Source organism: Schistocerca americana, chromosome 5 (genome assembly GCF_021461395.2).
Source record: "Schistocerca americana isolate TAMUIC-IGC-003095 chromosome 5, iqSchAmer2.1, whole genome shotgun sequence".
Lineage (NCBI taxonomy): Eukaryota > Metazoa > Arthropoda > Insecta > Orthoptera > Acrididae > Schistocerca > Schistocerca americana.
This window is the reverse complement of record NC_060123.1, coordinates 231,814,120-231,831,475: the sequence shown is the minus strand read 5'-3', so window position 1 is coordinate 231,831,475 and position 17,356 is coordinate 231,814,120. Positions and strand designations below refer to the sequence as shown.

Below are 17,356 nucleotides of genomic sequence, written 5' to 3'. Positions count from 1 at the left end.
GGGACGTCCACAGTGTACAACACCACAAGAAGACCGATATATCACCAGTGCTCGCAGACGCCCACGCAGTACTGCAGGTAGCCTTGCTCGGAACCTTACCGCAGCCACTGGAACGGTTGTCTCCAGACACATATTCTACAGACGACTGAAAAGACATGGTTTATTCACCCGGAGACCTGCAAGGTGCATTCTACTGACCCCTGGTCAAAGGAGAGCCCGTAAAGCCTGATGTCAAGAACACAGTACATGGTCATTGGAACAGTGGTCCCAGCTTATGTTAACGGACGAGTCCAGGTATAGTCTGAACAGTGATTGTCGCCGGGTTTTCATCTGGCGTGAAAGAGGAACCAGATACCAAACTCTTAATGTCCTTAAAAGGGATCTGTATGGAGGTCGTGGTTTGATGGTGTGGGGTGGGATTATGGTTGGTGCACGTACACCCCTGTATGTCTTTGACAGAGGAACTATAACAGGTCAGGTGTATCGGGACGTCATTTTGCACCAGTATGTCCGCCTTTCAGGGATGCAGTGGGTCCAACCTTCCTGCTGATGGACGATAATGCACGGCCCCACCGAACTGCCATCGTGGAGGGGTACCTTGAAAGAGATCAGGCAAATGGAGCGGCCTGCGTGTTCTCCAGACCTAAACCCTATCGAGCACGTCTGGGATGCTCTCGGTCGACGTATTGCTGCACGTCTTCACACCACTAGGACACTTCAGGAGCGGCGCGGGAATAGCCGAGCGGTCTTGGGCGCTGCAGTCCTGGACTGTGCGGCTGGTCCCGGCGAAGGTTCGAGTCTTCCCTCGGGCATGAGTGTGTGTGTTCGTCCTTAGGATAATTTAGGTTAAGTAGTGTGTAAGCTTAGGGACTGATGACCTTAGTAGTTAAGTCCCATAAGACTTCCACACATTTGAACATTTTTTTTTTTTGACACTTCAGGATCTCCGACAGGCACTGGTGCAAGAATGGAAGGCAATACCCCAGCAGCTGCTCGACCACCCGATCCAGAGAATGCCGTTGTGCGGCTTGTGTACGTGTGCATGGTGATTATATCCCATATTGACGTCGGGGTATATGCGCAGGAAACAATGGCGTTTTGTAGCACAGGTGTTTCGGGACGTTTTTCTCAACTTATCACCAATACCGTGGACTTACAGATCTGTGTCGTGTGTGTTCCCTTTGTGCCTATGCTATTAGCGACAATTTTGTGTAGTGCCGCGTTGTGTGGCACCACATTTTGCAATTATCATTAATTTATGAGCATGAGTGTATTATGTAGTCAGCAGAGCAGCAGTGTCAACAGAATGAGTCCGTCAGAAGAGGTCAGTAAATGTGAAGTGGACTAATCGCTGGATGTCACCTGAGTGACAGATGCATCAAGGACATTTCAATCGTTCTGAAGCTGCCCTAGTCCACGGTTGATAATGTGATTGTGAAGTGGAAATGCGAAGGAACAACCACTGCTAAACAGAGACTGGGAAGACTTCATGACTGCTGAACGGTGACCGCCGAGCATTGCGGAGTGTTACTGTAAGAAATCTCATCAATTCTGTGGAATGTATCTTGAGTTTCAAAGAGTTACCGGCAGTCCATCTAGCACAGTAACTCTCCGTAGAGAGTCAAAATGAATGGGGTACAGTCATCGAGCAACCTGTCATAAGCTCTGTAGTCAATGTTAAGTGATGCTTGTAGTTGTGTGAAGAGAGACGCCACTAAACAGTAGATGACTTCAAAACAAGAGATTTGGAGTGCTGAATCACGTTATAACACGTGGAAATCCGCTGGAAGTGTTTGGGTTTGGCTAATGCCTAGAGAATAGTACTTGTCATCGTGCATGGGACCAACAGCGAAGTATGGAGGAGTTGGTGTTACCGTATGAGGGTGTGTTTAGTAGTTAAAATATGGATCCTTTATAACACTTAAGAAAACGCTAAACGCTTAAGAATATGAACACATTTTACGGCACTGTATATTCCGTGCCGTAGAGGAACAGTTCGAAGACGATGATTGTAGTACGTTGTCATAGAGCAGCATCTGCGAAGCAATTTTTTATGGACAATGACCTTCATGAAATTCGCTGGTCAGGCCAGAGTCACCACCTGAAGCCCATGGTAAACGTTCGGAATGAGTTAAAGTGTAGTCTTCTCACGACACTCCAGCGTTCGGCACCACTACGTTCTCTGGTTTCCGCTCTTGAGGAAGAGTGGACTGCGAAACATCCACAGGCGTTCAGTCATGGCGTTAAAGTGTTCTCAGCAGAGTTCAAGCGGTCCTAGGCGAAGGGTGGATACATCCGATATTAATTTCCACGAATAGCAGACCGGATGCTGCTGATCAGATCGTCTACAAAGTTCATGTTTTTCGCTCTTGTGAAGAAAGTGTCACCGAACCAGCTAGGCGCAAACTCCATGCATTCTACGGCTTTTACATTTTACGGCTTTATGCCGATTTCCAGTATTTCCTTTGTGTGAGATCACGTGTGTCATAAAAATATGCTTCGAATATCTAAATACCCACATTTTATATGAAATTCAATCGTGTTTTTTGTGGTTATTGTTTGAAACTTCCTCATATGTGCACGCATGCATGTCATGTGCTTTCGGATATTTGATGCTGCGAAAATGTATTTCGTATTAGAACATCGGTTGTAATCTACATTTGTGCTCTATGCAATTTTTGCGCTGATATTGTCCTTCAGACAATCGTTCTTGTTAATTTCGTTGAACATCTATGAGAAGCAAGACATATATCTGAAATTTTTCGTGTGTTTTTGAATGTCGTATAGAACATATTTTGCAAATGGCATTTGCGCGTTGTGCAAATTTTAACAGCAGTGTCTGGTTTGGAAAATGAAATGTCTTTGATCGCAGTGGAACTATTTACCTAACTACTGCAATATTTGTACCTTTTTCAGCTTTCCTATAGGTTTTCTCTCAGGAATGGTTGAAAGTGCACCGTATGATCGCTCTGTTAAGTTGTAGCACAGTAGTTTGCTCTTCGCCTACAATAACTATAACATCATGTTAAATTTAATTTCGCCTATCAACATCCGTGTATATTGATTCCATTCATCATATATTTCTTTTATTGTCACATATATAAAGTGATTCTGTTAGTGATCATAAGCTCTAAAAATTAAAAATTTAAAATGTTCCAGGCTCAAAGCTGAAAGTACCTGCACGTGTGAGGCTATGGCTGAGCCATTGACATACTCCTGTGGAAGTCAGAAATATCTGTTCTGGGTGACCTAACTAATAACCAGATTGCTCCCCATAGCAACACTTGAATTCAGGTGTATTCCTGTGGGTAACTTAATGAATCGAATTTATTAAACAGGTAAGGCCCTGGCATACATGAAACATGAGTGCTGTAACTCACGATGTGGTAAAACAATGATCATTATAAAACACTTTTTATTATAATTCTCTGTAGATTTCAAGTTAAACGCAAGAGTACGAATACGGGGAACGTTCTTAAAATAAGATGCTATGGAATCGAAGTATCAACACCTTGTCAAAGATTGGGTAATAAAGTTCAAGTGCATATGTTAAAGTCAACATAACCTTTGGGGAAACAACTAAATTACCAAAGGTTGCGCGGTAATTGATGAATGTTAATCAGAGGGAAAAGGAAGAACTACAAGAAGAAGTCATGTATGCACCCACTTTCTTGATTGAGCGCATATTGAACTCACGATTGCTAATAAATATACATGAATTAGAAATTTGAAAGTAATAAGTCAGTCCGAAATCTTTGTGTACATCCTAAAAGTCGATTTGCGAACACTGGAGTTGATCACCATCCTTAACGTTAAATGCCCGCGAATGGCGGCTGTGGTTGGTTCAAATGGCTCTGAGAACTATGGGACTTAAAATCTATGGTCATCAGTCCCCTAGAACTTAGAACTACTTAAACCTAACTAACCTAAGGACATCACACACATCCATGCCCGAGGCAGGATTCGAACCTGCGACCGTAGCGGTCACGCGGTTCCAAACTGAAGCGCCTAGAACCGCACGTCCACACCAGCCGGTGGCGGCTGTGGTGGCTGAAAATTCTGTCACTGGCGTGTACGTTAGCTGCTCTCCCTCAGAGCTGGATATCGAAATCCGTCTCCTGACTGAAGCGTCCCTAGCAAGTCTCAGATGGAAGTAAATTCCACAGAGTGCTCCCAGCAAGAAGCAGAATTTTTCTTCTACCTTGTCAGTGATTCTTTCTAGTAACGATCAATGCAACAATCTCCCTCCATACTCAGTTTGAATACAATTAAACAACAGTGTAGATTGTTAGTGCTAAAGCCCAGAAACTGGCAACTTCTGACTCGCATCATCTATCCTATTTCGCGTCTCAGCCAACGAAGCCTTCTCCAAGAACACATAAACTATTGTGGTTCCCCCACTCCAGAATTTGTTTATGTTAACCAGTGGTAGCTGCTGTTACTCTCCCTTAGTAGAACCTGCAACAATTCAGTTAACTTGGCACTATCCTAATAGTTCTGGATACCATATTCTTAAGTGCGAGAAATCCAGATTGTCTCTTCTCTCACTCTGTTTCATAGGTCTTATCTTTGCACAGTCCTGGACCTAGCTCTCCCCACAATACAAAAGAAAAGGAAGGAAGATTGATGTTCAACGTCCCGTTGACATCGAGGTTATTAGGGACGCAACACAAGCTCGGACTGTTTCAAGGATGGGAAAGGAAAGCGGCAGTGCCCTTCCGAAGGAAGCACCCCAGCATTTGCCTGGAGCGCTTTAGGGAAATAACAGGAAACCTAAATCTGGATGGCCGGAAGATGATTTGAACCGTCGTCCTTCCGAATGTGTGTCAACTCAGCTTAACACTCCACCACCTCTCTCGGTTCCCATAATACAGGTTTATTGCAGGACACAGGGCTTTGCGATACTGTGTCTCTAGTCATTGTTGCCGGCCGAAGTGGCCGTGCGGTTAAAGGCGCTGCAGTCTGGAACCGCAAGACCGCTACGGTCGCAGGTTCGAATCCTGCCTCGGGCATGGATGTTTGTGATGTCCTTAGGTTAGTTAGGTTTAACTAGTTCTACGTTCTAGGGGACTAATGACCTCAGCAGTTGAGTCCCATAGTGCTCAGAGCCTAGTCATTGTTAGCATCCGACATAGCTCTTTGGCGCCAGTGGACTCCCCACATTAAAAGCGGTACGCAATAGCTTTCTTTTGTTTCGGACGGAAAAACGGACGGCGCTTCTCCAACAAAGCTTGGCCGCACGCAATATACTGAGCAAAATTTATACCTGACCTCTCCCTCCCCAGCCGTACTGGCAGTCAGACCTTTGGGCCCACCTAATAGCTGGACATTGACTTGGTCTCGCCATTTCGGCTGGCCTCTCCTCAACATGCAGTCAATAAGATTGCCAACTACACATTTAAACAATCGTCCAGAACAATAAATTACTATGTAAATTTGGTAAGTAGATACGGCAATGTTTAACATTAACTTTAAACATCTCATTTCTAGCTGGCAATTAATTTATACTGGCTGAGTTTATTAATTTAATGGAGTTTGATTATAGTATGTGGCACTTTTGATAAAAATGGTCACATTACCAGGAAACGCATAGACCTTAATTCCACGTTATTCTCTTGTTATAACAGAAATAGCTTCCTTGGTTGTTTTCATTTCAGTGACGTATGTAGTTTAAGACATCCAGAAATTTAAAGAGAATCAGCAAGCTTAGTTTCAAGTTATTCGTTCACTGTCCTGTAAACTATTGCAACAGCTGCATTACAGCTCCACTGTGAGTCCTGTGCTTGGGCTTCAGAACAATTAGTTCCTGCTCATAAGCAGCTGGAAATCGCCCAGACTGTGGTCAAGTGATTGAAAGCTGCTGCAAAAATGCTGCGGTGTGAGTGCTAGCGAGAAACACATACCAGGGATGCCACAGAGACCTGAGATCATATACTCCACCATGGATAACGTGTCCTCTAAAGGACGTACGTGGTCTGTCACCACTCATATAGTTATCAGACTTTTAGTTGCATGTTAATCCTGGGCTCTGGGACCCTGAATGGTGGAGATACGGTCCGAAGAGAGCTGGGAATCCCACACCACACCCCACCCCTTAAGCAGAATATTAAAGTGCTGTCTCCCAGGGAAACTGAAACGAAGCCAGTGAGAAGTACTTTACCTATTGGAAAGTCTGCTGTGTCAGGGAAAATCAAGTGCAAGAGAGCAGGGCTCTGTTAATCGTTAGGAGTTTGAACGTATGACGAATGTCGGTGGCACTGAGAGAAATGGCAGCAAGGGATGGTTAGCATCACCTTCTGCACTATTTGTATATCTAGAGGCCTCATTCAGCATGCTGAAGAGACTGTTCCGGCAATTGATGAGGCAAGAGGATGCTGCCAACTGCAGATATTGGTGTAAGTAGGGCCAGATCCCTGCAGACTGGTTTCACACGACATACCTGTATCATCGCGGTGACATTCAAGGAAGGTTGATAAGTCCAGCCTGATTCACGAAATGTTAACGCAGTCCACAGTCTGCAGCATTATCCCAAGGTCTGATCGTGGCACCTAGGTACTGAGTCGAATGGAATGCCTGAACCAGAGAATTTGGAGGTTCTATGACAAGATAGTATAGTATCTAAATCGGAAATCAGACAGGTGAACGCACAAATCAGAAGCTGCTGCTCGGGTAGCTGACTGTGTGTCGGGTTGACAGATGAGACTGCTACAGTCCTCGCAATAAACGACCTAAAGGTTAGAAACAAAGTTCCAAGGTTTGAATTGCTTCTAAAAGCAGTAAAACAGGCCTACTATCTACAGAAAGTTGGTTGAAACCCGAAATTGACAACAGTGAGCATTTAGAGGTAAATCGGAGAGGACATCGAAATGATAGACTAAAGGGAAGGGAAGTTGGTGTACTCATCGCAGCAGGCAGGGAACTGAATTCCACCGAGAAGCAAACTGAACCTGCATGGGGGATTCTTTAGGCATGGCTCAGTATCACCGATGGGCGCAAAGCCTGTAACTGGATTCTGAGACGTAACCACGCGAGAGAGGTGGCGCAGTGATTAGCACACTGGACTTGCAGTCTGGAACAACAGTTTATATTCCCAGTAGTAGGGCAACCTATGCATCAGGCAACTCTGCATTGTTGCCAAATTTATTCAAGATGGCGGCGATGACATCATCCAAGATGGCGTCATGTAGAATTGGCAACATCGCATGATGTCATCCAAGGTGGGAGATTTTGGCGGGAAAACAGGCTAATTGTGCTATATCCACTAACCTAACCTCCAGAAAAAACGGCGGGAATTTTGAATTTTGGCAGGAAAATAGACCAATTTTGTGATGTCCACTAACCCAAGCCTCCAGAAGAAAAAATGGCAGGAAGTTTGAATACCAACATGATAATGCAAACAAAAACTGTACTTACCTTTATCATTATTATTAATTATCATTTATTGTTATTATTTCTTATCATTTATTATTATTTATTATCATTTATTATTATTTATTATTATTATTGACCTGCCTCTACTAGAAAATTCACTCCATATTCAAATTCCAACACGATAATGGCTGCAAAACCCTACTTTTCTTTGTTATTATTTACTATTATTTATTATCATTTATTAACATTAATTATAATTCATTGTCATTCATTATCATTCTTTATCATTTATTATCATTCATTATTATTAATTATTATTGTAGGCATACCTCCACTAGAAAATTGCGCCAAATTCAAATTCCAACACGATAATGTCACGAAAACTGTACTTCTATTTATTATTATTATCATTTATTAATTATCAAGATGTCCGATTTTCTCGGCGAGAAAGCCATTTTTCCTTACATCCATAACAAAAATCTATCACGAGTTCAAATCCCAACACCATAATTGATCACACGTACGAACTTTCTCCGTCACTTATCTATTTTCACTGGTAGCCTATCATAATCGCGTCAAATAATAAACTGCACTTATAGTAACATAAGTCACGTCCATTGATTTTGCAAGGGGGAAGGGACTGAAGACTTTATTTCAAGCAGTACGGTCATCACTTGTGCTCCAACACAGTCAGCTCACACATCTTTGATATAGCAGTGCAGTCGCACGTTTCCCGCCAAAATTGTTTGCCTTGGAGCTGAATCACACAACGGTCGGCCTTTCCCTGCCACACTTTTGGCGCCAAAGTTGTTTTCCTTGGCACGCTCAAACTTGTCGATGCTGACCGCTCACCGTCCACCACATGTCCTTGTGCGAGCGAGAACGCAGTGCTACACTTTTGGCGGCAAAGTTTGCTCGACAGTGGAATCCGTCATGACTATATAACAGCACGTTTGGTCCGCACTAGAACGCTCGCTAATTGACTCTCTCTCGTGCGCATAATAACTGTACAATAACTGTACAGCCACCTCTCCCTTGGAACCAGCGCCAAGTTTGAAATATGCCAGTAAACAAAGCTCACTTGTGCTCCCGCCACCAACCTAAGAAAATTGTTGCAAACCAAGCTCATCTTCACTAAACTAAGCCAGCAGCACTCAACCTCTTCCTACACGTTTCGGGTAAAAGGACTCACCCTGGACTAGGCCCATGGATGGAGGAACCAATTTACTTTATTTAGGAATGGAGTGTATGTATCACACCTACATGTTCCACACCATACAGAACTGCAAAACACTCCTACATAACTCATTTATAACGCTCTAGACTCACGCTTGCCAATTGTAAACAGTTAAAAATAACTGAAAGCACAGCCTACAGACATGCGAACCACTCGTAAATAATGCAAAACATTTACGTCCAAATAGCCAAACAACTCCTAATCTTCTGAAATAATTTCAGCCCATAGGCTGATGGAAGGTGGAAAGAGTGTACTTTATTTATTTGGGACATATCTTTTTGAAACTTTTGCATCACATAGGTTTCGATATGTAAGGCTGACATAAGGCAGTTTCTGAACTCCAGTAGTGTACTACACATGGCAACACAACCACACCCACCAGGATATTCATTCCAATCCAGACCTCTAACTCCTCTACAGATAAATTTGTCCAGTTATTTGTTGACTCACTCACAGTCTGATCGGATTGCAGTTTTTGCGAAAAAACCACTGTGACTGCGCTCTGCTGCTCTGGGAAGTAAGGAAGGGCTGCACTCCATTTATTTGGAGCCCTTTTATTTAGTCGTGGAGTATATTTGTCACAAAACACTCGCACTGATCCGACTGTGGTCATCTGACATAGGCCAAAAACACGTAAACAACTCCTAATTTCACCACACAATAGCAGACAGCTCTGAAATAATGCAGTACACAAAATCAGCAGACGAGCTCTGTACTCTTAAACTCTCCAAATAAAGTACCGCACAGTGCACAGACATGCTCCCAAAATAGTGCAACACACGCGCCCAAATACCCCCAGCTGGCAAACCGACCAAATGTCTCTGCTCGGCCTGCTCCAAACATGACCTCCACACAGTCGCATTCGCACCTAACACCAGAGAAATTGATATCGCCTATGCACCTTAGATTAAGCTCCAAGGCAGGCCGCGCGCTCGTGCGGTCGGCGGTGAACACTGTTTATTTTTTCAAACAACTTATTTAACCATACGGTATATCTATCACACTATCACAAAACACCCACCCAGATGTACCCTGGGCCATGTTGCACAGCCCACAGACATGCACCCAATCATAATTTCAGTACACACTATAGCAAACTGCTACTAAATAATTCCTCACACAGATGTGTAGATACGTCAGTACTCGTAAACTATCCTAATAACGCATAGCAGAGCCTGCAGATCCGCTCGCAAATAACTCAGCAGACGTACGCAGGTAACCCCCACTCCGCACCCTGCCCACAGGATCGTGAAGTCACCCATTCGTCTGATTTCAGACCTCGCACAGCCCCTGCTCGGCCTCCGCAAGCGTTAGTTGGCGCGGTCAATGCGCTCGTCAGCGGTCAATGCACACACTTACGTCCGCCCAGGACCGCAATCTCTCACAACCAAACGCGGGTGAAAGTCAACTAGACATCAACGTACCAAAATTATCAAAGCGCAGCCTCCATACGCTAGACACATCACAGCAGAAGATGTCTTTACCTCCTATAACCCTGTAGCACACTGCGCATTGCTCCTCACACGACATTACACGGCCCTTTAATTAAACATAACTACACATCCCTGCTCTCGCCTCGTCGCGTGACCAGCCATCTAAAACCTTCTCAATATTATTCTTACTTTACAACATTTTTTTTTTAAATAAGATCTAATTTACACCTCCCACCGCACCTAACCTCACACCTGTACCACAGTCAACGTACGCAAACGTCCTCAACCCTATCTTGACACTCATATATCACCCCACAAACCATGCCTATCAATCAATTTATCATTCTCATCCCCTCTTTTCGAATTACAAACGTAGGGACACAGCTTCATTCAACAATTATCACTTGCTCTTATCTAATAACTCATCCATCAGGTCTGCGGGCAACGTCACCCCTTTCTTTCTTTCTTTTTTTCAGCAGCAGACAGCTATTTTTTTACAGTGGTAGCTAAATTGCGCCATCAACTTAACATCACCATTCGCGAAACATATCTTCAAATACGTAAACACACTTACTCAATTACACAGCGATCCCGCTGAGGACATGACTTTCAATATTACAGTTCTTAATCCAATAACCACCGAAACAAGTACTAAATGCTCAAACCGATCCCACAGCGCCTTATAAAGCGAGTGTCCGAGTGCCGCCGGCGGCATGTCAAAGCCACATAGCTGTCCATCTAAACAGCCCCAGGACCAGAATGCTGAAGTGGGCTCTCCCTATACCTGCTCTCCAGCTATTGTCTAACGGCATACAGTGCACAAATGGATCCTGAGTAGCGCAGATCTCTATCTCCCCTTGCGTCTCCAACAGGACATGTAAACAGTGTCTCCCCCAGCAAGCGAACCCGATGTCATACATCCTTCACTGACAATTTCCACTCACAAATTTTAAACACGCACATATATAAAACCATATTCACTCCTGCCAAAACTCACTGAATAATAAAAAAGCATTCTCCCTTTCTAAGCGTAGATGAGTATGCATTTATCTTCAACCATCTGATCTCTGCAATTTAAGTCGGAGAAAGACATATCTATTAACTTCAGAAACCTGTCTATAAACAGAACGATCTCAGTTACTACAACAGGACCATTCGCAGGAAATGCGCGCAATGTTGTATGCCTCAACCTAGGTACAAGTACAACAGATGCTCAACACCCTATCATCTTTATCCTCTACCATCAAACAGTGAAACAGTCACGAAGGCACCAATGGGATCCACCTTCAGCGCAGACAAACGAAATTCACAATAATCCCCCAGAATAACTTAGAGTGCGACCATCCAAGAATTCCTACCAGCTCGCCAAGTCCGACACCTCAAACTACAGATGCCTATATGAACAAGATCATATTAAATATACACACGATGCAGAGAGCCCTGGTCAGACTGTGAGTGAGTCAACAAATAACTGGACAAATTTATCTGTAGAGTAGTTAGAGGTCTGGATTGGAATGAATATCCTGGTGGGTGTGGTTGTGTTGCCACGTGTAGTGCACTACTGGAGTTCAGAAACTGCCTTATGTCAGCCTTACATATCGAAACCTGTTTTGCAGTTCTGTATGGTGTGGAACATGTCGGTGTGATACATACACTCCATTCCTAAATAAAGTAAATTGGTTCCTCCATCCATGGGGCTAGTCCAGGGTGAGTCCTTTTACCCGAAACGTGTAGGAAGAGGTTGAGTGCTGCTGGCTTAGTTTAGTGAAGATGAGCTTGGTTTGCAACAGTTTTTTTTAGGTTGGTGGAGAGAGCACAAGTGAGCTTTGTTTACTGGCATATTTCAAACTTGGCGCTGGTTCCTAGGGAGGGGTGGCTGTCTGGTCCTCGAAAAGTAGTTGAAATTAGGTAGTTGAACACCTTTGCATACGTATATGAAATTGTAAATTGAATTATTTAATATGATTAAAAACGAAATTGAATTAAGTACTTAGGTATATACAGAAAACGATGTCAGTCACGTGTATGGAGGGTGTGTGACGTAAGCGGGGTGGCGGCGCGGGAGAGTCAATTAGCGAGCGTTCTAGTGCGGACCAAACGTGCTGTTATATAGTCATGACGGATTCCATTGTCGAGCAAACTTTGCCGCCAAAAGGGTAGCACTGTGTTCTCGCTCGCACATGGACACACGGTGGACGGTGAGCGGTCGGCATCGACAAGTTTGAACGTGCCCAGGAGAACAACTGTGGCGCCAAAAGTGTGGCAGGGAAAGGCCGACCGTTGTGTGATTCAGCTCCAAGGCAAACAATTTTGGCGGGAAACGTGTGGAGGTGAGCGGACAAGGGACCACTCTGATGTCGAATTCGACAAGTTCCAGCGTGTCCAGCGAGAACATGTTAACGACGTGGGAGAGATCGCTTGGCTCGCCCCCAGCATACCGGCAGTCCAGCGCGAGTCTCTGGCCGCCTCACGTGACAGGCGTCGGCAGTGTTTCCGCGTGCTGGCCAGGGGGTGGTGACGATTTGAACTAATTCAGTTGGAGTGCGTACATCGTGGCCACTGCACTGCTATATCAAAGATGTGTGTGCTGACTGTGTTGGGGCACAAGTGATGACCGTACTGCTTGAAATAAAGTCTTCAGTCCCTTCCCCCCTGCAAAATCAATGGACGTGACTTACGGTACTATAAATGCAGTTTATTATTTGACGTGATTATGATAGGCTACCAGTGCAAAAAGATAAGTGACGGAGAAAGTTCGTACGTGTGATCAATTATGGTGTTGGGATTTGAACTCATGAGAGATTTTTGTGATGGATGTAAGGAAAATGGCTTTCTCGCCGAGAAAATGGGACATCTTATTAATTAATAAATGATAATAATAATAATAAATAGAAGTACAGTTTTCGTGACATTATCGTGTTGGAATTTGAATTTGGCGCAATTTTCTAGTGGAGGTATGCCTACAATAATAAATAATAATAATCATAATAATAAATAATAATGAATGATAATAAATGATAATGAATGATAATAAATGACAATGAATGATAATGAATGTTAATAACTGATAATGAATAATAATAACGAAAAGTAGGGTTTTGCAGCCATTATCATGTTCGAATTTGAATGTGGAGGGAATTTTCTAGTGGAGGCAGGTCAATAATAATAATAAATAATAATACATGATAATAAATAATAATAAATGATATTAAATAGTAACAATAAACGATAATGAATGTTAATAAATGATAATCAATAATAATAATAAAGATAAGTACGGTTTTTGCATGCATTATCGTGTTAGAATTCAAACTTCCCGCCATTTTTTCTTCTGGAGGCTTGGGTTAGTGGACATCGCACAATTGGTCTATTTTCCCGCCAAAATTCAAAATTCCCGCCATTTTTTCTGGAGGTTAGGTTAGTGGATGTAGCACAATTGGCCTATTTTCCCACCAAAATCCGCCATCTTGGATGATGTCATGCAATGTTGCCAATTCTACATGCCGCCATCTTAGATGACATCATCGCCGCCATCTTGAATAAATTTGGCAGCAATGCAGAGTGGCCTGACGCTAAGGTTGCCCTACTACTAGTCCTGTCCGACCATCCAGCTTCAGGTTTTCCTTGAATTCTCTAAACCAATCCTCCAGATTCGTGGGTCGTTCCTTTGAAAAGGGTATGGCCGACATCCTTCCCCATCCTTTCGTAATTCGAACTTGTTTGTGCTCCGTCTCCAATAACCACCCTGTTGATGGGACATTAAACTATAATCTTCCTCCATTTTCAGAAGCAATCGTTAACTCTAGAGAAATCCTCAGCTTGGTAGTATGTACGTTCTCCAATCACACTGTTGGCCAAAAACTGTATAGGTACGTACCTAATAGAAAACTTAGTGAATTGACCGACTTTCACGGTAGAGGGTGTCTGTAAAGAAACGTATAAGAACACTACCTGCGCCTAGAGCGATGTAACTATGTCATACAAGTGGAACTAGAGACTTGTTAAGTGAAACGCTTTAGACTAGCAAAAGGGCAAAGCGTGAAGCCTGCAAGGATTATGGTAGCAGAATCCTGTCGAAAGACTTCTCACAAAACTCAAAGAAATGAGCGTCATATGAAGGGTATCAGTATCTGCAAAGTTGAAAGTTCAAATGGCTCTGAGCACCATGGGACTGAACTTCTGAGGTCATCAGCCCCCTAGAACTTAGAACTACTTAAACCTAACTAACCTAAGGACATCACACACATCCATGCCCGAGGCAGGATTCGAACCTGCGACCGTAGCGGTCACGCGGTTCCGAACTGAAGCTCTTAGAACCGTACGGCCACACTGGCCGGCAAAGTTGAAAGTCCAGCCATTCATGGATGCCTAGGCACTTACAGCTAGCGTAGCAAAGGACACGTCAAAACACTGAATTTCGCTTTCAAATGTCCCCTCTCAGCAAAGCTTATTAATGCGGCGTATGTCAATGATCAGCAAAGGAGAAAGAAACTGTGATCTGTCGTCTTGTCCCAGTGCCACGGTCTTGGGTTATTGTGACACACAAATTGAAAAATTTATACATAATATGCAATTTCCGAAAAGAAATTCAAATAAAAATACCGAAAAAATTGAGATAATCATATTGAGTATAAAAAATCGTAACTTGAAAAACTATAATATGGTAAAATGTTCCTCCGCTTCTTTCCTTATATTGCAGAGAACAATAAATACTGTATAAAAATTAAGAGACGCTAAAATGTGGACTTACCTTATTCTTATTTACTATGGGTAACGTTCATTATATTTGGTTATGGTTAAAATTTGTCAACTGTTCTGCAAAGCAGTCAATTTACACATTAAATGTAATTAGGATCAGTTAAATGAATTATTGCATTTGACAAACCATCTGGTTACAGATACGTAGTAAGAGGTGGTTAGCTACAACAGAAGTCCCATAAGTTACACAAAACAGAAGTTGCGTAAAGCGGATCTTGCCGTTATAACAATATCTTCACTAACAGTTAATTAGTTCAAAAATTACTCAAAGTATGATCTTTTTATTGCGCAACTGAAAGGTCTTTAATGAGCAGGTATTGCTACATCAATTAATTACAGTCACTGAAGTAAATTAACAATAATACACTTATCTTGCATTTGCAATCCAACGACGATCTCGTTCTGGCTTTGTCTCGTAATTAGAATTGTTGTCTAGGTAGCATGGCTGTCGCTGTTGGTGCGAAAGGCAATCGGATGTTAATTACACCGACTTGAAGAACTTACGAAGCTATCGGGATTAATGCGATGATTTATGTTTTTCATTGCAATGTGCTTCATACTTTTTTAAACAATGGTCACTTGAAAATAATTCTTCACACTTACTTTTCACAGAAATTCACATGTATTAAACTTTTTATACTTTCACATGTTCAAAACATTACTTCATCGTACTGTTTCGCAGCCGTTACTGCTCTTAATAAAACTCACAACATTTTTCATTGCCCGCAACTCAGACTCATCTTTTCATTTCCAATACAAAGTCAATACTGTTTATATTCAACACAAAAAAGTCACAAGCCAGCCTCAAAGATAACAATACGTACAAAGCTATTCACACTAGATATTATATCGATTTCAACATGTCAAAATATCGACGTACCTACATATAAAAATGAAACCAAATTTGAACTGAGTGAAAAATATGAGACGTTACGTAGAAAAATATTCATTAATCTACGGTATCGAAAAACTGGGTTGGTGGGTGGTAATGGTTTCGCAAGTAAAGAAACATTACAACGTGTGGTAGAAAGAGTAATACCATAAAAAAAATAAAAGCAAAAGATTACTTTTCAGAGGTGCACCTACTTCTGACAGTTAAACGACCACTCTCTCCTAACTTCATACTTTACTGATGATCATCGTCATCATCATTATCGATTCAGTATAAAACGCGACGCCTTGTGTCCATGCACTGGAGTGAATAAAATTGTGGTGCCTTAACTGGAATGTAGCATCTTCAGCAGGATCAGAAACAAAGTACTGTGATACGTAAGAATTAAAATCTGAAAACGTCTACTAGTCAGAACTAGTACAACTGGTTTTAAAGGACTGTAATTCGATAGAATCTCCAAATGTATAAAGTTCAGTTACCAATTTGCAAAACAAATTCAAAACTAATTGTAGGGTAGTGGTAACTATAACAGAAACAAATGAAAGTCTTCAATACGTATTCTTTACTTAGAACAAGAACACCAATAAAGTGAATCAACGCATGTAGTATTATGCTTCTTAATAGCATATGTTGATCAAACAAAAGACACCCTGCGGAAACTGAACGTAAGTAAGTTGTAGTTAGTCGACTTACCTTCAGAAAAATGTCGAAACGAATATTGCTGACCTAACCGTAGCAAAGTAGTCGGCTCTTGTCCGGCGTCACTATTTTATACACCCTTAAGCTGGCGCGCAGCACAGCATCCGAGAGTGGGGATATGAGGGAGTGGGGACACTGCTGCGAAATTACGCTAGCTATAGCGCGGGTCAACTCTATCCCGTCGGCGAAGACCAAAGCTTCTGATAACGCCAACTGCTGTCCTTAAGAAAGCGTCACTGAGCTGGAAACGGCTGTACGTGATTATCAGACACTCTCTAGCTTTGGATTTCAGTGTCTAACTCAGTGGTTCACAACCCGGGGTAATTGTAAATATTTACTATTGTCTTGATCACAAATTATCTATTCATTCCGGTGACCGGTTTCGACCCAACTGTGGTCATCTTCAGACCAATGAGTAAGAGCCTCCTTCTGGTGGTGAGTAGTGATTTACCACACGATGGAGGTTCTTACTCATTGGTCTGAAGATGACCTGTGTAGTGGTCGAAACCGGTCACCGGAGTGAATAAATAGTGATCAAGGCTGTTTTTGATAGTAAATATTTGTAACAAAATTGATCACTGTTCACTCCTACAATGTATTCAAAAGTAATGGGGTAATTGTCCCTGAGGCTAAAATTTTTTGGAGGTAAAAAGTAAACGAACCGATCCTTTTTCAGTCCTGAAACTCATTTACCTACAAAAGATCGTTACTGTCATCACATTTCAATAAGACTATTATTGGTTATATAACTTATCAAAAATTAATTTTTCTCGATTAGTAGCATTAATGCTGTGGAGGTTACAGGTTCCTCATCTAGTCCACCCACTACACACAGATGATGTGCTTTGTCCCGTACATCGCATATGATAAAAGTGAGACATGTACATAACAGATGCTAAATATCTCAATATAATGTCTTCTCCAAGTTGTAGATAGTTCTTGCAGTAGTTCAGAAATTGCTTCATT

At 42.4% G+C, this 17,356-nt stretch overlaps 1 protein-coding gene across 1 annotated transcript in view; it reads right to left on the bottom strand.

The window, feature by feature from the left end:
* The window catches only part of LOC124615670 (cytochrome P450 6k1-like), a 134,080-nt gene extending 117,560 nt beyond the window's left edge, over nt 1–16,520 (bottom strand). The window contains exon 1 of the mRNA XM_047143698.1: nt 16,385–16,520. The gene's annotated coding sequence lies outside the window, so the exon portion shown is untranslated. The remainder of the gene's footprint in view (nt 1–16,384) is intronic.
* Nucleotides 16,521–17,356: the final 836 nt, after the last annotated feature.